Source organism: Eurosta solidaginis, chromosome 1, assembly GCF_040869045.1.
Source record: "Eurosta solidaginis isolate ZX-2024a chromosome 1, ASM4086904v1, whole genome shotgun sequence".
Classification (NCBI taxonomy): domain Eukaryota; kingdom Metazoa; phylum Arthropoda; class Insecta; order Diptera; family Tephritidae; genus Eurosta; species Eurosta solidaginis.
Window position 1 is genome coordinate 272,011,909 of NC_090319.1, and position 25,466 is coordinate 272,037,374.

General features: G+C 36.1%; 1 protein-coding gene across 7 annotated transcripts in view; it reads right to left on the reverse strand.

The window, feature by feature from the left end:
• Window positions 1-25,466, reverse strand: part of cpx (complexin) — an 818,351-nt gene that overhangs the window by 619,053 nt on the left and 173,832 nt on the right. For all 7 annotated transcript variants that reach the window (XM_067760772.1, XM_067760773.1, XM_067760776.1 and 4 more), the window contains exon 3: window positions 19,020-19,044. The gene's annotated coding sequence lies outside the window, so the exon portion shown is untranslated. The remainder of the gene's footprint in view (window positions 1-19,019; window positions 19,045-25,466) is intronic.

Here is a 25,466-nt window from a genome sequence, read left to right on the forward strand (position 1 = left end):
TAAATAAAATGAACATATACAAGGCACGATATATCTCCGAAGAGATTTTGGCCAAGCCTTTCTTGCGATTTGCGTTGTTCCCCTTTTAAGTTTTTCCCACCAATTGGCGGAACTGGACCTACTTGGTCTAATCTTCGAACGGTAAGGCAGATCAACTTTCACAGCCTTTCATGGCAGAAATACACTCGGTGCATTTGCCAAATCACTGTTGAGAGGCGACGGCACTTAAGACAACTTTTTTCGAATTGAAAAAATCTGTTTCTAATGAACCCAAGCTCTTCGGTAAGTTCCCTTCTATAGGAAGTGCGGTTTGAAGGAGGAAACGATTGAGCACGTTCTGTGCTCGTGCCCTGCATATACCAGGCTAAGACTCCAGCTATTAGGAGTGATACAGATGTCAGATGTAGAAGCAGCAAGTGGCTTAAGTACTAGGAAACTTCTAGTATATGCCAAGAGGACGGAGTTATTTTATAACATAGGTCCTGGGTTTTGATAGGGTTGTTAAATTTTTTTGTTAAAAACAAACTTCTGGTAACACTACTGACTCATTCAGTCTATATGAGGTCTTCATGGACCGGCCAGTTCAACCTAACCAAACCTAAGCACCCTTCTCCCTTCTTCTTCAGCTTCAGAATTTAATTTGTGTTTAGCTGCCATTTAGAAAAAAAGACAATCTCAAAAATTTATTATACAAAAAAGGTGTGAGCACTTAGTACTAGTGAAGTTCTATGTGTATTAACATAGGTGTATGTACAGTATGTTTTCAAGTTCACTACAGCTTACCCAAGAACTTATATCGAAACAGAGGAACTTTATCAGTTAAAATTAATTTCGGGCTTTTCGAGATAAGCTCGGTTGGCTTCTTATCTGTAAGAACCGATCCCGACAGGCGATCGATTTTGTAGTGAATTTTTTTCATAATAATTCGATAAGTCGTCGTAAACAAATCAACACCCTACACCTATACCAATTTGGCGAAGCTTCGATAAGAAAACGATAACTATTCCTTTTAAAGTTGATAACTTCTTGTTAAAAATATGATAGCAAATCGATAATTTTTAGACAACAAATTAATAATTTTGCAATAACATATCGGTATCCCTTCGATAGCATATCAATAATTTCGACAATCGTAATCGATAAGTAATTGCTAAATTTTCGATAACAAACTGATAACATTTTGATAACAAACCGAAAACTTTTTAAAAGCAAATCTATAATTTTTAGATAACTTTTCGAAAATCAATAATTTCTCGAAAGCAAATCGACAAGTTTTTGTATTTTCAATAAGCAATCGACAAACTCGAAAAAAATTGTTTACTCACTAAAAACATTCTTTTATAAATGGCAAATTTATAACAGTTTGATAGAGAATGGATAGTTTGTCTAAATATCGTCCATAACACACCTCTAACAAACGATAGCTCTCCGATAACAAACCGTTAACTTAACATGATGTCTGGTTTCGGTTTCTGTTCTGGCTTTGCTGTTGTCATCGGTTTTCATTGCTAATATTTTCCTTTCCCTCCCCTCTTTTTCTTTTGTCATATCGATTCCCTTCATAAACTGATAAACTTTAATATGCACTGAATAATTTATAAATTAGATATTTATTATGAATATCAGTAAACTATTTCGCTAAACAAAACAAGTAGCTAAATATAAATTTTCATTAATATTAAATTTTGTTTATGCTGCAATTTAATATTGACTGATGCACTCTGGTAGCATGACATATGTGTTTGTGATAAAAAGCCCATTAACATTAATTCAGTGCACAACTATTAGCAATTCATACACGCAGGCGCAATGCCATCACTCATACGTATAGAAATTATTTTTTCTCACTAACTAAACAATTCATTTAATCCACAACTAATGAACGTAATTATATCACTTGAAATTAGCGTTCTATTTAACCCGCACTTTGTGTGCATTTAATTGCATCTAAACATAACAAATATTTATATGCAAGTGTATGTGTGCACGCGCACGTAGTAGTGACCAGTGTATTAGCTACTTCAAATTTGTGGCAGAAAATTGTTTTATGTAAAATTTGTTAGATTATTTTGTTAAAGAGGGGGAAGTCGAAAAGCGTGGTGTAGAGAATGTTGGTTATGCGACTGTTATGAGCCCTATTTAACAGCCAGTCAGTCGGTACGTATGACTTATTTAGATTTTGTATGTATTAGTAGCAAATCTTACTAGTTCAAGTAAGGCTGCGGCTTCAGCAATGAATATAGATTAGTATGTAGGGAGAAATCGAGTTTTATAAGGATCGGTTGCTTCACAAAAGCGTTGTAGGTATTCGCTATTACTTGTAGAGCTTTTGTTGCGAGTAAGCAGGCTGTTGATTAACGATTTTTTCGGTACATGTCAGACGGGGTTATGGTAAATACGAGTCGGTGTAGATTAAGTAATGATATCCAGTTCCTTTGCTAATGCTATACAACGTTCATTTGTTGATTTATCCTCAAAAACGCTAAGCTGTTTTAAACTTTAATTGACTAGTTTAGAGATGACCTCTTTTTTGCCAAAGAGTAATCTTGGTATTAGCCCCAAGAAGAACTTATTTCTTCCCATTCTATAAAAACTTTCAGGACTGTTCTCGTGTAGGCAAGTTTTAAACTTCTGCTAAAGTTGTGTACTTGCAAATTTAGGTATTGCTTAAAACCATAGGATATACGATATTTACATAGTTTAGAATTTTTTGTAGTATAAATAAAAAAAATTTCGGTGAGTCACATCTGGAGCTGGCTACGTATAATTGGCTATGGGTGAAATATGAGTTGGTAAGATTGACTTCTGCTACAGGCAATAACTATTCTTGAGCTTTATTGATAAGAATAGGAAATTTTAGGCGTTTAAAATGGAAAGGCATATCTGTCGGTATCAATGGAATCCTTGGTATTCAAATTTGTTGTTTTCGTAATTGCCCGATTATGGGCCCTTTTTAAGTCTTGATCGATGGACAGTAATTTCTGATGGTTCCAAGGAGTCAACAGCTTCAACCGAATAATGCACAGCTTGGGATTCTTCGACGACTATGTAAATAGATTGATAAGTTGTCTCGGTTCCTGCTGTTTTACGTGGATTTAAGCATTAACGATACTAACATCCCCATTTTGGGTGCCCAAATTGCCATATCTCGAAGCCATTTATAGCTTGTATAACTAGATTCAATATTTGCAAATACATACATATGTTATAATAATAAAGCTTCAGGTGATAACATAAGTTCGCAAAAATTTTAAGAAAAAGAAAAGTAATCTAGTAGTAAAGAAAAAAGAATTTTGCCATTGCCTATTTCAAGACTTGTTTAGCAAGAGCTTCTGCTGAAATATTTCCCCCAAATGCTCTCTCACATATGTAAAGAGAGTTAACTTTTGTACGTAGTGCCACAGATATGATTGTTTTAAGCACACATTTACTTTATCTGCAGATGTTCCTTTCGAAACAACTAGCAGAATATGTCGAAAATCTCAAGCAAGTAGGAGGGAAGCACCACCCATGGGATGATCATTATCAATGAAGTCCTTAAAGGTTCAGTTTAAAGCTCCTAGCGACTGTTAATGAACCATGGTGTATTTATTCCACACGACAAGCTTACATTTAATTAGACCCCGATTTGGCCTGGCCTTTTGCTTATATTGCACATCGGATAATCAATAATAAATAAACTTTGCTAGTTTAAATGCAGAGTGCGCTCTAGGTCCACCGCACAAAAGGATACCCGTGATTCCTGAGGATGCAACTGCCACAGTGATTTCTCTCTTTGCTCTTATATCAGCCACGCCTCCTTTTCTCCAACTCCACATTTTAATGGAGCTGTTAGGACGGTGGACGCCGGGGTGTGATGGTTGCTTGCTCTCCCTACCACACCGAAGATCCTGGATTCACGCCCCCATCATAGCAATATCAGATTTTAGACCCAAGTTTTTTTCAATTAGACAATTTGCAAACCCTACGAGTTATCAGCTATATGCATATGAAACCGGTATTGGCATCTGGCGATCAGTAGGCACAATTTTAGTAACACTCGAAGCTTACCATTGGCACTAGTTGGCGTCTTATGATCTGTGAAAAATATCCAACACCAAACATTTCAAGTTTCATACAACATCGTGTTTTTTTCGCTCTTGAAAATGTCAAAATACGTGCCATCAAACAACGATTTGTGGGGAGCATTAATTTTCTGCTTCCATTTGAGTAAATCGGCGATAGAATCTCATCGAATGCTTGTCGAAGCTTACGGATAGCACGCTCTTGGTCATACGCAGTATAATGAGTGGTTCAACAAGTTTAAAAGTGGTAATTTAGATGTGAGAAACGCTGACCGCGGCAAACCACCGAAATTGTTCGAAGACGTCGAATTGCAGGCTTTGCTGGATGAAGACGATAGTCAGACGCAAAGACAGCTCGCAGAACAACTAAATGTGTCCCAGACAACCATTTCCACATGTTTGAAATCCATGGGAAAGATCGTGAAAGCGAAAGATGGGTGCCACATTAGCTGAACGACAGAGAGCAGGAAAATCGGTAAACAACATGTGAAATGCTGCTCGCCAGAGAAAAAAAAAAAGTCGTTTTTGCATCGGATCGTTACTGGCGATGAGAAGTGTATTCATTTCGTGAATCCCAAATGCAATAGATCGTACATGGACCCTGGTCAGCCAGCACAATCGTCACCAAGACCAAATCGCTACGGAAAAAAGACAATGCTCTGTGTTTTCTGGGATCAGCATGGTGTAATCTGGTATGAGCTTCTAAAACCAGACGAAACTGTTAATGGTCACCGCTACCAACAACAATTGGACAATATGAACCGTGCTCTGCGCCAAAAACGACCAGAGTATGAAATTAGGCATGAGAAAGTGATTTTTCTCGATGACAATGCACCATCATACCGAACAAAACAAACTCGGGAATTGGTTGAGTCGTACAGCTGACAACCACTACCCCACCCCGCTTACTCACCAGACTTGGCTCAATCCGACTTTCACTTATTCGCATCGATGAGGCACGCACTTAGCGAACAGCGCTTCACTTGTTACGAAAATGTTGGAAAATGGCTCGGTGACTGGTTGGCTTCAAAAAACGAAGACCTTTTTAGGCGAGGTATCCATAAATTGCCTGAGAGTTGGTCAAAATGTGTAGCTAGCGAGTGCGCTTACCTTATATATAAAATTCATTACCATTCTCTTGAAATAAATGTATTTTTTTTTAATAAAAAATATCGGTTTCATATGCATACACCTGATATTTCTGCCATGAAAATTTTCTCAGTAAAAATTCATCTGTCTTTCAGAAGCCGTTCCGTGTCGGCATAAAACAAGTAGGTCTGGTTCCACCAAATTGTAGGAAAAATTTAAAAAAGGAAGCACGACGCAAATTGGAAGAAAAGCTCGACTTAAAATCTCTTCGGAAGTTACCGCGCCTTGTATTTTTTTTTTATTAGGGATTGACTTCATATAACTCTTTACTTAATTTCAATGTTGTATCATGTATACTTCCAAAGTTATGTATAACCAAGGTTTCACGCTCCCTTTATACATCGGAATTATTTTTAGCCTATGACCATCGTTGGAAGGTTTCCAGCTCGTGGTTCAAGTTTGGTTCTAATCGGTCGATCCGTTTATGACGCAACTCGACCTATACCTATATACATAAATACATAATTTGAACTTTATACATATAGGCGCAGAGTCGTGGTCAAAATAAAATAGGTTTTAAATTAAGTTGCAGCTTTTTTGACAGATAGCTTATAGAAAAACCTATTTTATTTTCACTATGACTATGCGCCATAGATTTTTGCGTTTTAATTGAATTGGAAAATATACATTAAATAAACTAAGATAAAAACGTGTTCAAAAGCGCTATCTGACATCGACGATATTCGCTTGTCACTTGAATGAGATAAATCTTTTGTTTTCAATTTAAAAAGCACTCGCTTGCGGCATCAAACCACATTACGAATGTCTTGCCGCATTCAAAAACTGCAATTTCCTGCTTTTGCATTTTGCATTTAGTTCAGCAGTTCCTTGACTTATTTCATTTTTTATACCCAGCGCGCTTTGCACACAGAGTATATTAACTCTGATTGTGTAACGGTTGGTTGTACAGGTATAAAGGAATCGAGAGAGATATAGACTTCCATATATCAAAATCATCAGTGTCGAAAAAAAAAATTGATTGAGCCATGTCCGTCGGTCTTTCCGTTAACACGATAACTTGAGTAAATATTGAGATATCTTCACCAAATTTGGGACAGGAACTTATCTGGATACAGAATTGATTGGTATTGAAAATTAGCGAAATCGGATGATAACCACGCCTACTTTATATATATATAACGTTTTGGAAAACACAAAAGACCTGATTATTTAGCAAATAATAAGGTATAACTTAGCAAAATTTAGTTTTGAATCAATGATATTTCACTTATCAAGTTTTATTGTAAGAGGAAATGGGGAGACATTTTTCTTAAACGGGCGGTGTCACGTGTTATGTAGAAAAGTAATTTATCTGAAATGAAATGTGCAATTGAAGCTTACGCAGAGTATAAAATGTTCGGTTACACCCGATCTTAGACACATTTATTTGTTCACTCTCATTTTCTTTAAGATATCATCTTTTATATATTTTTTTCGATGACACCAATTTCTTAGCAGTATGCGCATAAACCTTGAACTTTTTGCCGCCGGTGCAGCAATTCTTTGTTTCGCTTTCATCTTGTAACTTGCAAACATATACAATCATGCTACATTAGTACACATACATTAAAACATAGTGAAAGGACTTATTCCTTTACTCATACATTCATACTTGACAAACAATTATATACTATATCCCTCTCCCTCTCTCATGTATTACAAACATAATTTGCATGCGACGTAGGCGTCGAAGCAAAGCAATTCTTAATTGCGCTTTTATTTTCAGGCAGCAGTTTTTGCATGTTTTTACTCTTGTTCGTGTTGTTATTGTCACTTCGGTGTTTTCATATTATGACGTCTTTTTTGCACCCTTACTAATGTTTTTTTTTTCTTTTTTTTTGCTTTTAGTTATTATATATTACATTTTTTCTACTTCTGGCAGCACTTTTGCTTTTATCTGTTTACTGATGATAGCTCGTTCTCTGTACTTTTCTCTTTTTTTCCTCTTTAAAACGAATAATGATGCTGTCTTGTTGTTGTGGATCTACTTCATCATTTACACCAAGTGCTTTAATTTTTTTCCAGTATAGATTTTTTCATAGTTCCAATGTTTTTCCTTTGCTCATCTTATGAGTATTATTTCCTTCAGATTTCATGGTAGGCTAAGTTTTATACATGAACTGCTTTTGAAATTGATGAATTCACAACACAAAAACAGCAGTGGCATTTTTATAGCGAATATTCGTCAATAACGTTTTATTTTTTTTTATTTTGATATTTTAATAAAAAAAAACTTTAATGAATGGCGTAATTGAAATAATGTAAAGCAATGCCAAAATCGTTTTAGAAAAAATCCAAAAATTTTATAAAATACTAGAAGACCCGGCAAACGTTGTTTTGCCCTAAATTTGGCATATCTGCATACATTTTAATAAGCTTTTTCCGTCTGACTCTGCCCCCCCCCCTCTTCACTTTTTCCTAATCCTTTTATTCACTCCTCCCTCCGTCTTTTTCGCTTCATCTATCTCCATCTTCGTCTCATTCTATCTATTTCTCAATCTCCTTCACTCTTTTCTCTTCTCTAAATTTCTTCTAATTCTTCTGCATCCCTTACTGCCTGTCCCAGAGGGTGGTATGTATTTTATTCTAGTCCCAGTCCCAGTCTCACTCCGAGTCCCAGTCCCAGTCCTAGTCCTAATCCCAGTCCCATTCTGTCTCTGGATAATATATTACTCTGTACTAAAGCACTCATAAACAGCAACCAAACCTATGTAGTAACCACAGCGTGAGGTTTACGCAACTTGTGTGAAAGTTTGAACAAAATCGACCGACGCATCTAACACACATTTTAGCCTTTTTATTTTTATATATATAGATTTTTATTTTTCACATTTCACTATAATATTAAAACGAAATGCAGATTTTCGTTGCTTTTGAAATTCGGCTTAAAAATTGCACATGGAACAACTAGACTCCCCTGAATTAAAAAAAATTTCATAGTACCTCTAAATCGCGGGCCCCCTCAGAAACCCCCCACCCTCTCGGCGGGCCTGGTGATGTGCTATACTTGATAACATTCGCTATAATATTTTTTATTGATTAGCACGTTGTTTAATTAAACACCAACCAATTACACGGAAGTATATTCGCACCCCTGAAAATGTGAGTGTACGTAACATTTTATTATTACGTATAAAAAAATTTTAAAAATTTGCAATAAAATAATATTGCGATTATAAACTGAGATACAACCTATCCTATATTTCAAGCTAGATTAAACTACACACGGTGTGCAAAACAAATTCCAAATCTGTTCAGTAGTTTAGGAGTGCATCGCGGCCAAAGATTTATGACATGTGATTTTTATATATTAAGATTACGAAAAAGTTTTAACTCTTTAAGTAGAGTTTTCCAATCACTTCTAATCCTACAAAGTACAAGGCCTCTCGATATTCACAGAGTGTTTCGAATTTTTTAAAATAAAAAAGAATCAGTTTACATACTTTGTGTGGCGACAAGTCTAATACACAATTCGGAAAAATCAATTTCAATATTAATAGGAATTTCGAAAAATCTACAACTTATACTTTTAAAAACAAAAATTGTTGTAAAATTTTCTCGAATTTTTTAACTTTTCCGGAAACCTTTTTGAGGCTGCCTTGCATAGTTTCTGTTACAGAATTCACAGACATTTTTTCTTGGATAATCGCAAATAAGCAAATGTAAGGAGAATTTGATTGATGAAATATGTTAAAATTTGCCACTACTGTTTTTGTGCTCGTAGGTGTAAATACGCAATTATATCTGCGCTCAAAACGATTCATTTTCTTTTCATAACTTTGGTCCAAATAATTCACATATGTGTACTCGGTTGAAGCCTCACATCCGGTAAATAAAAGGGAAATTGTAGATATCCCGTGTTTTTCTACACCTTGAGAAGGTATCGCATCTTTTTCCGCGGGTGTTAGACTACTTGTTGATATCTGGTGTACACTGTGCTGACACGGAAATAAACAGATCATACAAGCTACCATATCACTGAAGTATTAGCCGTAACGAAAGCAGTAGAAACACTGGAAGAGAATAGCTTAAACTGCAGCTGTGTTAACTTTTTTATTGACAGTCAAGCAGCAATTAAGGCAATAATCTCGAATAGCATAGCATCTAAAATTATGCTAGAGTGTAAGCAATCCCTGGAAAGAATCGGGACGGGGAAAAGTATACAACTATATTAGGTGCCAGGGCATATGAAAGAATTCTGCCGATAACTAAGCTGAAAATTAACAAGGAGTTACTTTTTATCGTAACAGTTTACATGTTTACTAGCATGAATAATAGACACCATATAAAGTAAAACATTCCTGAAATTGGCAATATTTTTGCGTCATCCATAGTGTAACCTGCACCATCTATAACGTAACGACCTTAAAAAAAATCAAGATATTTCTGCCCTTGTGTTATCGTTGGAGTCATTTAACTGTCGATTAAAAAAGAAAGAAAGTGTTCTGTGAATAAAATGCTTTTTATGAACAGCACTACTACGGTGGTAGATCTACACCATTTTATGTATTCGCACACTTCACTTATAAATAAAAAAATATAAGTCACGATAACCTTCAAAGAGATGTTATGCCGAGCTTCTTTTCCAATTTACGTCGTGCTCCTTTCAGTTTTACCTACAAACTGGAGGGACGCAACCTACTTGTTTAATGCCGACTCCGAGCGGTATCTGCAAGGCAGATGAGTTTTCACTGAGAAGCTTTTAATGGCACTCGGAGTGCTTTCTTAACACTGCCGAGGAGCGAAACCGCTCAGAAAAATGTTCTTCTCCACTTCACTTATAGCGTGTTAAAATCAAACTGATTAACCATTCTAACGCTGCTTCTTTACTATCAGTTGCCTTCCTCGCTTAATTCTCCAAGGATCTAGGCATTGCGCTAACAGCCTTCTCGACTTGTTGTTTATTTACTTCTTTCGACCATCTGCAACTCATATTCAATATTGCGTTCTAAGTATATGGGTGTATATGGCTGAGTAATATGTGCCTTTTGTTGCTTTGTACATGCCTATGTGGCTATTTTCTACTTCATCTTGTTGTTGCTGTTTTCCAGCATTCGCTTTGTTCAAGGGCTCTATCAAATATTATAGGGACTATTTTGTGTAAAATATCTGGCACCAAGGGATCGTATAAATATCCTCTAAATCCTAAATTCCTCTCGTCAGGGTTCCTTTATATTATTTTGGCCTCAAGTTTGTCATGTCGCGATTATCTTAGCGATAATTTCTGTATTTTTTTAGGAATCCCTTCAATACAATTTCTGGACAAGTACGGGATTGTTGTGGAAAAGTATGTAGTAATATAAAGCGAAATACCAAAGAATCAAAGTGTCCATCAAATCAGCTTGATGAGAGCCAATAACATGCTAATTGAACAAAAATCTCCCTGCTACCCTTTTGGATGATAACTCCTATTGAAATACTCATCCAATCTATGGTATACTACCTGTAATATTTCATATAAGCGGTCTGTTATATATAATCTTTTACTGTAGCTTTGAAATATTTTTTTATAAAACAAAATAAATAAGCGTAAGGCGCGATAGCCTCCGAATAGATTTAAGGCCGAGCTTCTTTTCCAATTTGCGTCTTGCTCCTCTTATTTTTTCCTACAAATTGGCTGGATGGGACCTACTTGTTTTATGCCGACTCCGAACGGCATCTGCAAGGCAGAAGAGTTTTCACTGAGACTTGTTCATGGCAGAAATACACTTGCCAAAGACTGCCGAAGGGCAACCCCGCTTAGAAAAATTTTCTTCTAATTGAAAAACTTGTTTCTAAATTTTTGATGTAGCTTTACCCAGGGCGTTAACCCAGGATCTTCGGTGTGGTAGGCGGAGCACCACGGCGGTGACCGTATAGAGAAGAAGTACTCTCTCAGAAAAATACTCTCCCAGTTTATGTGTGGTCTTTGTTAAACAGCCAGTTCAACGTAAATCGTCTGAAATGTCAGTTACACTGCAGCAAAAGATTAAAATTTTTCATTTTTTAACTCAGCTAACCCCACTAGTATTTGCTGTAAACACTTGTTAGTCTTAGCACTCATTTTCTTGAAATTTTGGCATATTATTATAACATCGAATTTAGAAATACATAACCCTTGCACTCTTGATTCACGTTTTCTGTACCCACTTTTTGTGTTGAATATAAGAGCAATGTAAAGGGCTTCCACTAACTCCATTGTTTGTAGTTTTGCTACTTTACGCTGACATTTTACTTTTGTGTTTACTTTTGTTCACTTCCACATTTTTTATTTTGCAACATAGCATTTCTTTTTGTATCCATAGTGCAGTAACATCTCAATGTCTTCTTGTAATCCTAAAAGCGCGAAAATGCACTCAAGGGCACATGAGACACACAAATTTGTAAAGCGGCATCAACAAAATTAGTTTCAGTGCATTACATCAAGTACAGTCTATGTAGATGCACATGAAATATGACTACCAGTAGGGAAATCCTGCAATTAGGAATAAAAGTATTTTTGACGCCCCAGCGGGTTAGGGGGCTTATAATATACCCGCGGTAGGTATGCCTGTCATAAGAGGCGACTAAAATACCAAATTCATTGAAGGGGTTGTGTAGCGTAACCCTCTCGAGTGGTTGCCAGCGCAATATATAGCTTCCCCAACCGAATTGTCAACCTCACCTATCCGTGTTTAATTTCGTTTCGTTATAAGCCGAGGTTCTGGTGACCAAAGCTCCTCATCTATATAGGGGGTGGGAGGGCGGTGTGGCATAAAAATTGCACGTGGTCATACCAAATCGTTCCCGAGATATTCGGGCTAGTACCGTTAGGTGCTTGTTGCCGGAACGTAACGTATATGCATCCGCCAAAGGACCATCAACATTGGTGAGTGTCCTTATCCCTACAAAAACAACAAATTTTTGATCAATTTAAAAGCACACAACACTGTGCTATGAAGTGAAAGCTGGTACCGCTGCATTACTTCTTTAATATCTTTAATTACTTAATTTCCTATACAAAAGTTTATTTCTCATGCTTCTGTCTATAATTTTAAGATACTTATTGTAAAAAACATTCCAGTTACATATCATAGGAGACGACCTATTTTGAGGTAGTCGAGCAATACAAAATAAGACTTTATGGCTTTTGTCAAATACTATCTGGAGCTGACATCGGCAACTAAGGCTATAAAAAAGATGTTGCCGCTCCACTCATTTTGTAATCGAAATCTAGGCCTTGTATGTCAATTGTATCAATCAATTAATTCCTACACCACGGACACCTTGCATCTCCTTTTCCTGTAATCCTACCATATCCCTAAGAGCTGCCTATTTTAATCAAAGTTATGTATGCGGTATAAAACTACAATCGTCGTAGTTGGAATCCGGAATATAATTATGACTGTCCGGAATTATCCTCCGTGTTTAAAATCTCTTTCGCTATTTAGTTCTGAGCAAGAATTCCTATATAAGGTAAATACACTAATTACCAGGGCGCTTATAAGGCTTCTACGAGAACTAACGTAAAGCAATTTCTACTGAAGATCAAACACATCCTGGCATCAAAAAACAAAACGTGAATACCAAGTACTCGGGTTGAAGTTGAATTACAACAGAATTAGCTTTACTAGAAGTTAATAATTTTGGGCCTTTTGAGAAGAGCTTCCTCAGCTTCTTCTTGGTAACAACTCTGGGTAAGGTTTTACAAGACGGTGCACCACCCAATTTTTATCGGAAATTATCAAAGGTGGTATCAGAAGATGCGCCTTGACCTCCGGTTTAATAATCCGAAAGCGCAAATCTAAAATTTAATTTTTGTCGAAAGTTATTCACAAAAAACCATAAAACGACCCCGAGAGTGTCCGAAATGTGGGGCCTTCGGCCGCTCTTATAAAAAATTACCCTGGGTGGGTCCGACGCCGGTTTGGGGATCAAAACTAAATGCGCGCAGAAAACCTTTCTGCATTAGTGTGAGTGTGTGTACAACAAATCTGACAAACAACCACAACCACATGAAAATTGGAACCGATTTTTTGCTTATATCTTCCGACAGAAATAAAAATTTTAATTTTCGCTTCTGGATTCTAAAAACGGAGGTCAAGACGCATCTTCTGATACCACCTTTGACAATTTCCGATAAAAATTAGCTGGTGCACAGTCTTGTAAAACGTTACCCAACTCTGATATATTTGATAAGAAATAAAAAATCTTTTGTGTATAGTTAGAGAACTTTGATATAGCAAATCGACAACTTTGTGATAACATATCGATAACAAATCGATAGTAGTTCGGTGAAGACTACTTGAAAGTAATATGGATGGATGAATGTGCCGCAATTGGGTACTCAATGAGGGCATTCATAATGAATAAAAGTGTCTACAGGTGGATGTGAGGGATGCCATCACTCTTTACCCAACCTTACCTAACCTGCTTACTACATTAAATGCCAGTCAAGGAGAATCGTGTTAAGAAAGACCTTTTCTCCCACTGTAAAACTTTTTTTGCTGCAAGTAATATTTTTCCCTACAGGGTATGTACTGCAATATGCAGCTGCCTTTGTGTATTTATTTTGACACATTAAAAGCCAATTGGTAGCACTCTGTTAACAAGTTGATAACTTTTCGATAAATAATCCATAACTTTCCCATGTACCTCATACCAATACCACACACTATTTCTATTGCCTTCTCACCACGAGCGAGGAATATGCTTGCTCAGAACCTCTTCTTGATGTAAGGTTCAAAAGAAGAAATCCAATAGTTAATGCGAAAAGTTCCTTGAAAGCTTTATAGTCCTTTCTGTGAGGCCTAGGGCATGCGTCGATCGAAATTTAATACTAAGACGTACGAGGCTTAAATAGAAATGAATATTATGTGGCAAAAGAGCTCCCAGAGTGAATGTTGGCTTCTGAATCGAGTAGAGAAAAATAAGGAAAGTTGACTTGTTCTCCTCCTACGAATTGAAGGAAATTTTTTTATGGATTCATAATACTCCTTCGAGTTTTGTTAATTTCAGCTAAATGTTATCTGTTTTTTGTCCGTCGAAAATACCTGAGAATATTTTGCAAATTGAAGGGGAGTTTTAACAATATTTACACAGAAAACTTCCGGTAGGCATGGAAAGATTTCGAAATGGACACAGCTCTGTACGATCACCCATTGACCATATTCTAGGGAAAATCGGGGAATATAAGGCGAGGGCAACGGGCTTGCTATATATCAGCAACGACGGGGAGATGCGAGGTTTCAAATTCCTTAGACCATGTTTGGATAGGAAGGGAAATAGCTTCCTTCGCAAGCTAAACAAATCTGTAATGACAGACTTATGAGTGTAATAACAAGTAATTTTGTTGTTGCGCCGATACTGCGACGTTGGCGCATACCAACAAACAGAGGTTGGGATGGTGAATCTTTCGCTTCTACCTAAGTTTATCAAAGAAAGCAAATGCTTCGATGAATACTACTTGAAAGTAATCTGGATGGATGAATGTGCCGGCATTCGGCACTCACTGAGGCCATTCACAATGAGCAAAAGTTTCTCCAGGTGGAAGTGAGGGGTGCAATCCCTCTTTACCCAACCTTACCTAACCTACTTACTACATTAAATGCCAATCAATAAGAATCGTGTTACGAAAGACGTTTGCTCCCACTGTAAAAATTTTTTTTTAGTAAGAATTTTTTTCGCTATTATTTTCCCTACAGGGTATCTACTGCAATGTGCAGCTGTCTTTACGTATTTATTTTAAGACGTGGTGGCAATTTAATTGAAATTTTTAATTTTGCATTTTAGCGCGAAAATTACAAATTGCAAACATTATCTACGAAGCTCATGGCATCCCGTCTAGCATTGCATACTCCCCCTCACCTTTTCGAAAAATTTGCATTTTGCATGCAAGTTCGTATGAAGTGTACGACATGGAGTATACGTAACTTATGCGCATATTGCACCGCGAAGTCATGCATGTAGATATACATATATAAATACATGCACCTATGTTAGTTTTATATCTGTATATGGATGTGTATTTTTATATATGGCTTTCTGCAAACTACGTAGAATGTTGACATATTTCAGTTTATACGACAAAGTTTTGACACAACTTGACATATTTGCACTAATTTGCTTTGAAATACACTAGATGTCGATATATGTATAAGTGTATATGTGCAACTGTATATTCCACATTTTTGGACATGTATTTGAAAGGGTATGTATATGCAGACGAGACTCGATACTTTCAAGTTTGGAATGCTTTTAGCAACACTGTCTAAAATGAAAATCATTTAAGCTTAGTAATTAACGTAATTACTTTGTAGAATATGTTTCTATGTCGAAATTCCTAAACTAATTAAATTTTGGAAAGTTATTTTTGCAAAATCTTGATAGCTTCAGGTAAGTATGCGACAAATGATGAGCGATGAAGCGAATGTAACATTCCCAACAAACATTTAGGTTAGAAAACGATTAGAAGACGAATCAAATTCTAATGTATTTCTCTAAGGTAGAAGGCTAGAGGACGATTTGCGAAAGTGTCGCGAATTATAGCATTTTCGACAAAAAGGGGACTTTGTTCCCGATATCGAGAAAAGGGTTAGAAATCTAATCGAATTCTAACGTCAAATTCTAATGAGTTTCTAATGAGAATTTTGAAGGATGCGCAAATAAGTTCAGTTGTTTAAAATCAGCGAAATTTTCATTGTTTCATTACCTTAAATACCTTTATTTGGTTATAAATAAAATATAAAATAAATGTAAGGCGCGATAACCTCCGAAGAGATCTAAGGCCGAGCTTCTCTTCCAATTTGCGTCGTGCTCCTCTTGATTTTTCCCTACAAATTTGCCGGACGGGACCTACATGTTTTATGCCGACTCCGAACGGCATCTGCAAGGCAGATGAGTTTTCACTGAGAGCTTTTCATGGCAGAAATACAATCGGAGCGCTTGCCAGACACTGCCGAGGGGCGCCCCGCTTAGAAAAATTTTCTTCTAATTGAAAAATCTTATTTCTAAAATTTTGATGTTGCTTTGCCCGGGAGTTGAACCCAGGGCATACGGTGTGATAGGCGGAGCACGCTACCTTCACACCACGGTGGCCGTGATGATGATCATATTTCAAAGGCTTTTTCTATTATAATAAATTGAAAACGTACTTAAAAATTGAGCTCAGCGTTGGTTTGAGGTACGGATGAAGAAGCGTTTTCTTCGTGTCATTCAAATAGCTCTTCAATAATCTGCTCGCTTTCCTTTTTTAACCTTTTTTGATTCATTTTCACTTCCTAGTATTTATTATTATAAATAAAAAAGCTTATTTCGCAACTTGTAATATTTCCACAATTTTTATTTTGTTAGTATGACACTAAGAATGAGTGATCATGTCGTGCAAACAATCGATAACTGTGACAATAATCATAACATCGTATTTCTAGTGTTATTCGAATCGTTTCACAGTCGAATTCTAACGTAGTTCTCTAACCTAGTTTTCGAATCGAATTGCATTAGAGAACTACATTAGAATTCTAATGTAAAATTACAATATTTCTCTAACGTTAGAAACTGTGTTTGATGGATTTGAAGTAAAGTTGGGCATTCTTTCAAAAAGAGCGTACAATAATCATTTCAAAGCCAGACTGCTCCTCGATATTTCGGTCCAAGAAAACAATTTTACGATCCTTGTCTGCAGCCAGGCGCTCTTAAGGCAAAAGACTCCAACATAATAAATTCGGATATGGTGCAGGGATATCAAGCCTCATTGGCGTATATAGGACACATAAATGTTTTGGGTTTGCTAGTTCTCAAGGTACAGCGATTTAGGAGGGAATGAATATGCATATGAAATGGCCAGGAAGGGTTCAGCTTCGCTGATTAGCTCCTAAGAAAATCGAGCAATATAAATTAAGAGTAACGAATTTGCTGTGAACAAACCGGTTGCGACGTCTCAAGCTCGTTATGGCCATCTTTGTATAAAAAAAGAACTAGCTTCCTTTTCAAGCAAAACAAATCTGCAATGATAGTACTTACGGGTATCATCACAAGTCATTGCGCTAATGCACCCATGATCTGATAGTGGAACATACTAAAAATTTCCCTCAGCAGAAGCTGTCTGAATGAGGGGGAAGAGTATTTGATTCATAACTTTCTCAGCTGATGTCCAAGACTGCAAAAAAGACGAATCAGATTTCTGACCACAATGTTATTCGGAAGTCTGGTTGAGATTGGGAAGGTATATGTTTCACTCCTCTTTCAAATGTTTCATTGAAGACGAGTAGATAGTTATTTGGTTGGACGAATTTGCCATCATTCGCCACTCACTTAGGTAAGTTCCTACGGAGGCCCTTTTAACTTAACCTTGCCTAGCCAACTACTCCAGCAAAGAAGCGACTGTTTTTTCTAAACACGAAATCATTTATTAGAGGGACAGGTCATGCAGTTGTTGTTGTCGTGTAGTCGTCGGCGTAGGTTATGATAGCAGCTCCTTCTGGTGAAGAAGGGAGCTATGATATGCAGAAATTAAACTGAACGGGGGATGGGACACCACACTGTTGTACCCCTTGTTTAATTATTCTGGGTTTTGAGGTTTCATTCGTTAATTGAACCGACGCTTGCCCAACCATTCAGATAAATTGCGGTACATATTTTTTGACAAGTGGAAGGAGTGAAGCTTCTTTGTCTTCGAGTAGCGTTCTGCGGTTGACTGTAACAAACAGTTTCGACAATACAATAGACACGAGAACCTTCCTATGGTGGGGCTTTTCTTGGTTCATACTTTTTCCCTGGCATGTTCCCTCAGCCGCTTTCCGGCATTTCGCTGCAGTAAGGCCTATTTTTAGGTTTTATGAAGCTACACATTTCAGATGTGATTGCTTTTGGAAATAGCACACCATCTATATATCAAAACTCTACCCATGCATTGAGGAAATCTAACCTCTCTGAAGTTGGCAAGACAACTTTTACGTGGAAAAAAATTACCTATTGGGAAAATTGCCGTGAATTTGCCGTAATTTATCCGTGAAACAAAAAAATTTGCCGTGGCCATATTTTAGAAAATACAGGGTGTCACGCCAACTTCACGTGAAGTTAGCGCGCCACCCTCAGAAAACCACCTTAGAGACCAGCTAGGAAAATAATTCTTGCACACGAATTTGCCGTAAATTTGCCGTAGATAAGTGGTATATTATATAATTCAAAAAAAAAAAAATTTAACTTTTTTCTATGGTGCACCGCCAACTTCACGTGAAGTTAGCGTGCCACTTTCCGAAAACCACCTTAGACACCAGTTAGGAAAATTCTTACACGAGAATTTGCAGTAAATTTGCCGTGAATTATGTGTGAAACAAAAAAATTTGCCGCGGCCATGTTTTAAAAAATACAGGGTGGCACGCCAACTTCACGTGAAGTTAGCGTGCCACGCTCAGAAAACCACCTTAGAGGCCAGCTAGGAAAATAATTCTTGCACACGAATTTGCCGTAAATTTGCCGTAGATAAGTGGCCTGTTTTATAAATTCGAAAAAAAATTAAAAATTTGTTTTATGGTGCACCGCCAACTTCACGTGAAGTTAGCGTGCCACTTTTCGAAAATCACCTTAGACACCAGTTAGGAAAATAATTTTTGCACGTAAAAGTTGTCTTGCCAACTTCAGAGAGGTGGAAATCTACCGCATACAGGAAAATCATTTGTTTAATATAATTCAGATAATCATAGACAGATTCTTTTTATTCTGCTGTGAGTTAGCAAATCCATCAACTGCCTTTGATAACTTTTGAAGTCCTAAATATTTCTATTATTTTTGTTGTTATGAACACTTTTATAATTTCTTTCCCTCGTAAGTTTGCCGAATTTGACTTACCAAAAACAGAACAGAGTTCGAGTAGCTGCAAAGAAAAAGAGAGAAAATAAAAATTGTTAATAAAAAGGGATAGCAAAAAAGTATTCATTATACAAATTGCATTTGCTTTCAATTATGAAAAATTATGGTTACAAATACAAAAACAAAAAAAAAAAAAAAAAAAAACAAAAAATAAATTCACTAACAAGCATATTTTACCTTTAGCCTTGAATAATAAAAGGAATGCTTATAAAGCAATGTATACTTAAATATAAATATTAATACATGCATACAAACACGAATATGCGTAGATTCAAAAATGCAATTCATAAGTTAAAAATAATGAAAAGAAAATTTAAGGCGTATGATGAATGAAGTTAAATTTTAAAACTGACCGCAGTAAAAAGAAGTAAGGAAGGCTAAGTTCGGGTGTAACCGAACATTACATAATCAGTTGAGAGCTGTGGAGACAAAGTTAGGGAAAATCACCATTTGTAAAAAGAACCTAGGGTAACCCTGAAATGTGTTTGTATTACTTGTGTATCAAATGAAAGGCATTAAAGAGTATTTTATGAGATAGTGGGCCATAGTTCTATAGGTGGACGCCATTTAGGGATATCGCCATAAAGGTGGATCAGGGTGACTCTAGAATTTGTTTGTACGATATGGGTATCAAATGAAAGGTGTTAATGAGTCGTTTTAAAAGGGAGTTGGCCTTCGGTGGACGCCGTTTCGAAATATCGCCATAAAGGTGGACCAGGGGTGACCCTAGAATGTGTTTGTACGATATGGGTATCAAATTAAAGGTACTAATGAGGGTTTTAAAAGGGAGTGGCCACAAGTTGTATATGTGAAGGCGTTTTCGAGATATCTACCAAAATGTAGACCAGGGTGATCCAGAACATCATCTGTCGGGTACCGCTAATTTATTTATATATGTAATACCACGTACAGTATTCCTTCCAAGATTACAAGGGCTTTTGATTTTGCCCTGCAAAACTTTTTCATTTTCTTTTACTTAATATGGTAGGTGTCACCCCCATTTTACCAAGTTTTTTTCTAAAGTCATATTTTGCGTCAATAAACCAATACAATTACCATGTTTCATCCCTTTTTTCGTATTTGGTATATAATTATGGCATTTTTTTCTATATCGAAAAAGTGGGCGTGGTCATAGACGGATTTCGGCCATTTTTTACACTAATACAAAGTGAGTTTTTTTTTTTTATTTTACAAAGTGAGTTCAGATAAGTACGTGAACTGAGTTTAGTAAAGATATATCGATTTTTGCTCAAGTTATCGTGTTAAGGGCAGAGCGGAAGGACAGACGGCAGACTGTGTATAAAAGCTGGGCGCGGCTTCAACCGATTTCGCCCTTTTTCACAGAAAACAGTTATCGTCCTAGGAGCTAAACCTCTACCAAATTTCAAAAGGATTGGTAAATTTTTGTTCGACTTATGGCATTAAAAACATCCTAGACAAATTAAATGAAAAAGGGCGGAGCCACGCCCATTTTGAAATTTTCTTTTATTTTTGTATTTTGTTGCATCATATCATTACTGTAGTTGAATGTTGGCATAATTTACTTATATGCTGTAAAGATATTAACTTTTCTTTTAAAATTTAAATTTAAAAAAAAAATTTTTTAAAAAGTGGGCGTGGTCGTTCTCCGATTTTGCTAATTTTTATTAAGCAGACATAAAGTAGTAAGGGTAACGTTTCTGCCAAATTTCATCATGATATCTTCAACGACTGCCAAATTACAGCTTGCAAAACTTCTAAATTACCTTCATTTAAAAGTGGGCGGTGCCACGCCCATTGTCCAAAATTTTACTATTCTTCTATTCTGCGTCATAAGCTCAACTCACCTACCCAGTTTCATTGCTTAACGCGTATTTGGTAATGAATTATTACACTTTTTCGATTTTTCGAAATTTTCGATATCGAAAAAGTGGGCGTGGTTATTGTCCGATATCGTTTATTTTAAATAGCGATCTGAGACGAGTGCCCAGAAATCTACATACCAAATTTCATAAAGATACCTCAAAATTTACTCAAGTTATCGTGTTAACGGACAGACGGACGGACATGGCTCAATCGAATTTTTTTTCGATGCTGATGATTTTGATATATGGATGTCTATTTCTATCTCGATTCCTTTATACCTGTACAACCAACCGTTATGCAATCAAAGTTAATATAATCTGTGAGCTCTGCTCAACTGAGTATAAAGAGTGTGGTAAAGCTGTTGGCGGCTGAGGTATGTAGTCGCGACTCTGACTATGAGTGTGACTGTGGATTGTGATTACGGAGATCTCTGGGTCTTTCTTTTGACTCTACATAAACTGTAAATTATTTTGGTGGCATCACACTCTGGTAATGTACATATATATATGTAATTTTTCGTATAAGATAAGTTAAGTGGCTTGCTGGTAGTCGCTCTCCCATTCACGTCAGCTTGAATGGTATCAGAACTTGAAAGAATGAACAAAAACTCGTACTACTCGCCAACTTTATTAAATTAAATATGACAGCCAAAAGAACAAATTACATTAATGAACATTGGTGCACACATATAAATATATAATATATATGTAGCGCAACTGCAAACACTGGCAATGAAAAAAATGTATAATTACATTCACAGTTTCGAATACGAAAGTTGCAGTGAAATTTTATCAAATTTCACAATTAAATAATACTTCCTTTATTTTCGATAATTTAAGAAAAACGTACACGGTTTTCAAGATTATTTTCAAACAAGTAAAGGCACCTAAGTGCGGAGGTAACCGAACTTTATATACTCAGCGTGAGCTTCAATTGTACATTTCATTTCAGATAAATTACTTTTCTCCATAACACGTGGCACTGCCCGTTTAAAAAAAATTTCTCCCCATTTCCTCTTACAATAAAACTTGATAAGTGAAATATAATTGATTCAAAACAATTTTTTGCTAAGTTATAGGTTATTATTCTAGTCTACGACCCTTTTAAACCTTGTAAACTTGTTTTATATCTAAGTTGCAGTGGTCTTTAACCGACCGCGTTCATTTTTACTAGAAATATTTTCTGCTATAAGGAAAATATGTGTACCCAATTTTGTTACGATGTGTAAAATTTTCTTCGAGTTATGGCTCCTGAAACATAGAAAATTGCTTAGTCATATAAGGGGCGGTGCCATGCCCATTTTTTTTGCAAAGATATAGCTTATTTTATTACCTTAACCAATTTCGTTAATTTTTCTTCAAAGCATTCCTTATAGTAAAGGCAAACTCTCTGCCGAATTTTGTTACGTCATGTTTAGCGATTTTTGATTTATGATTAATAATATTTTTAAAATTGATTTTGTCACAAGTGGGCGGTGCCACTCCCATTTTAAAAAAATTTTTCAAATTTTTATCAAGAGTCTCAATATCAGTCCAAAAGTCTAATTTCAACATTCTAGGTGTATTATTTACTAAATAATCAGGTTTTTTGTGTTTTCCAAAATGTTATATATATATAAAAAGTGGGTGTGGTTATCATCCGATTTCACGCATTTTCAATACCAATCTATCCTGCGTCCATATAAGCTCGTGTACCAAATTTGGTAAATATGTCTCAATATTTACTCAAGTTATCGTGCTAACGGACGGACGGACATGGCTCAACCAAATTTTTTTTCGATATTGATAATTTTGATATATGGAAGTATATATCTATCTCGATTCCTTTATACCTGTACAACCAACCGTTATCCAATCAAAGTTAATATACTCTGTGTGCAAAGCACTCTGAGTATAAAAAAATCGAGAAAGTTTTCGTCAAATTGTTTTTATAATTTTTTTTTTTTCGATAATTTAGGTAAAGTTCCATGAATCGAAAATTTGAATGAGTTTTAGGAAAAATTTTCATTTTTTGTTAAAATTTGTATACACATCGTGTAGTTATACCCAAGAGTACTACAAATTGTATAACGTATAACGGTGTAACGTAATGGTTACAACGTCGAAACTATCAGCATAGAAAAAAATTTTGTTTGAGCCATGGCCGTCCGTACGACCGTCCGTTAACAGAAAACTTGAGCAAAACATCAAGCATACGGCTGAACTGGACCCACAATATATTGTTTTTGAAAATAGTCGAAATTGAACTATAACCACACCCAAAATTGTGATAATTCCTTACCAAAGACGAATAAAGAAACGAAGCTTGATAAGTGAGTTTAATTTATGGCAGGAAAGAGAAATATGGGATTATTTTGGAAAATGGGATTGGCAGTATATTTAAAAGAAGAAAATTTGAATACTCCTGAAACGTATGTAAATAAAAAGCCGTTAAAATAGCATGTTGAAATTTGGAATGGGGTTGTCCTTGTCACCATACATTCGCTTTATGGAAGTTTACAAAGTCGGTTGGACACCACGCCAACTTTAAAAAAAATATCGATATCATAATTTTGAAATTTCGGAAAAAGGACAAATATGATGAAGCAACTCCAAAGGCCAACAAAGTAATGTGATATGTAGGCTGACTTGATGGCAAAAAATAGAAGTTAGATAAAATTGCATCAAAAGAACATGGCAACGCCGACTTTTAAAAAAAATATAAAAGTTCGAACTGCGTAAACCAAAAGGAATTGAGAATTTGGGATGTAGGTTTTCATTGCTATACTAGTTATACTGTGTGAAAATAAACGGAATCGGTAAACTGCCACTATTGATTGTGTTAACAGTGCTGCGTTCCATTCAGTCGGCACGACCACTCTCAAATTGTCACCAAAATCCTCTAACGGGAGTCCAAGGAAAATCCAAGGAAACTGGCTATTTGAGTAGGGGTAGATCATAGGGAGATTGGCGATAGAAGCGTCGGTTCCACCGTGGTTGATGGTAGCGTGCTCCGCCTACCACACCGTATCCCCTGGGTTCATACCCAGGGCAAGCAACATCAAAATTTTAGAAATAAGGGTTTTCAATTAGAATAAAATTTGTCTAAGCGGGGTCGCCCCTCGGCAGTGTTTGGCAAGCGCTCCGGGTGTATTTCTGCCATGAAAAGATCTCAGTGAAAACTCATCTGCTTTGCAGATGCCGTTCGGAATCGGCATAAAACATGTAGGTCCCGTCTCGCCAATTTGTAGGGAAAATCAAGAGGAGCACGACGCAGATTGGAAGAGAAGCCCGGCCTTAGATCTCTTCGGAGGTTATCGCGCCTTACATAATTTTTTTTTTTTTTTTTTATTTAAGACCAGCAGACAAAACTGGTAACGCATAACTCATGCTCAAAAGTCAATGCGAATTTTGAGAGACCTATAATAAAATTTGTAATAATAAAATTGTTTAGGCAACAAAACTGCGAACTGACGAAAAACCCCTAAATGAAATGTTCGAAACTAGCTAAAACTTTCTCGAATTTTCGATCATATTTTTAAATTATTTTTATATAGTTTTATTTACAAACTTTATTTAAGGTTTTTCCTCAATTATCCAAAATTATAAGAGAAGAATGTATCTGATGAAATTTGTTAAACACCGCTACTATTATTTTCGTGTTCGCATCTATACATATTACGGCGGGTCGATTTAAAAATCGCTTATTGCTCTGTGAAAATCGTATTATAGGGATCAAAATAAGAAATTTTGCCGAAGGAACCATACCTCTAAAACGAATTCCGATGTCCCCCCCTTTGGGTCGAGCTTTTGGGAAGGGCAATTTCAATTCTACCTGCTGCGTATTGTGGTGGCTTAAAAAAAACAACACAAGCAATTTTACGATCTGCAATTGTGTCACAGTGATACCTTCATTTTTTAAAACGGTTGAATAAAAACACACACAACTATGTTTACGACATGCAAATGCATTACAGTGATGCCTTGGTTTTAAAAGGGGTTTTAAAAGGGGATTGTAAAAACGCTAATTTCAAATAATTTTTTTTAATTTCTTTTCTATTACTAAGTTAAATAAATTTTTTCATTTACATATGTTCTGACTAAATAAATTTCTAAAGATAAAAATAAACTCCAAGAAGAAAAAACATAGGCATTTCAAAGTGGGATTTTTCAAAATTTGCCCCAACGACCCAAAGGGGGGGACATCAGAATTCGTTTTAGAGGTATGGTTCCTTCGGCAAAGTTTCTTATTTTGATCCCTAGAATATGATTTTCAGAGAGCAATGGGCGATTTTTTTGCCTCCCCACAAATCGACTCGGCCTAATACATATATATGTATATTTTCGGAAAATTACTATCGTTTGGTCTGAGGAACTCCAGCAAGTGCCACTGCTCTTTGTGTCTGTCATAGCTGACTTTTGAGACACGTCTTACATATTGATATATGTATGTATATGGCAGTCAAACTTTGAATTATAAAAAAAATTTCGCATTTTTATATGACAATATAAAATTAAAGTTATATATTTTCTGGCTGGAAATGCAAAATAGCGCATGCTGCTTAAATAAGATATGTTACTAGAATAACTAAGTGCTTTTCCG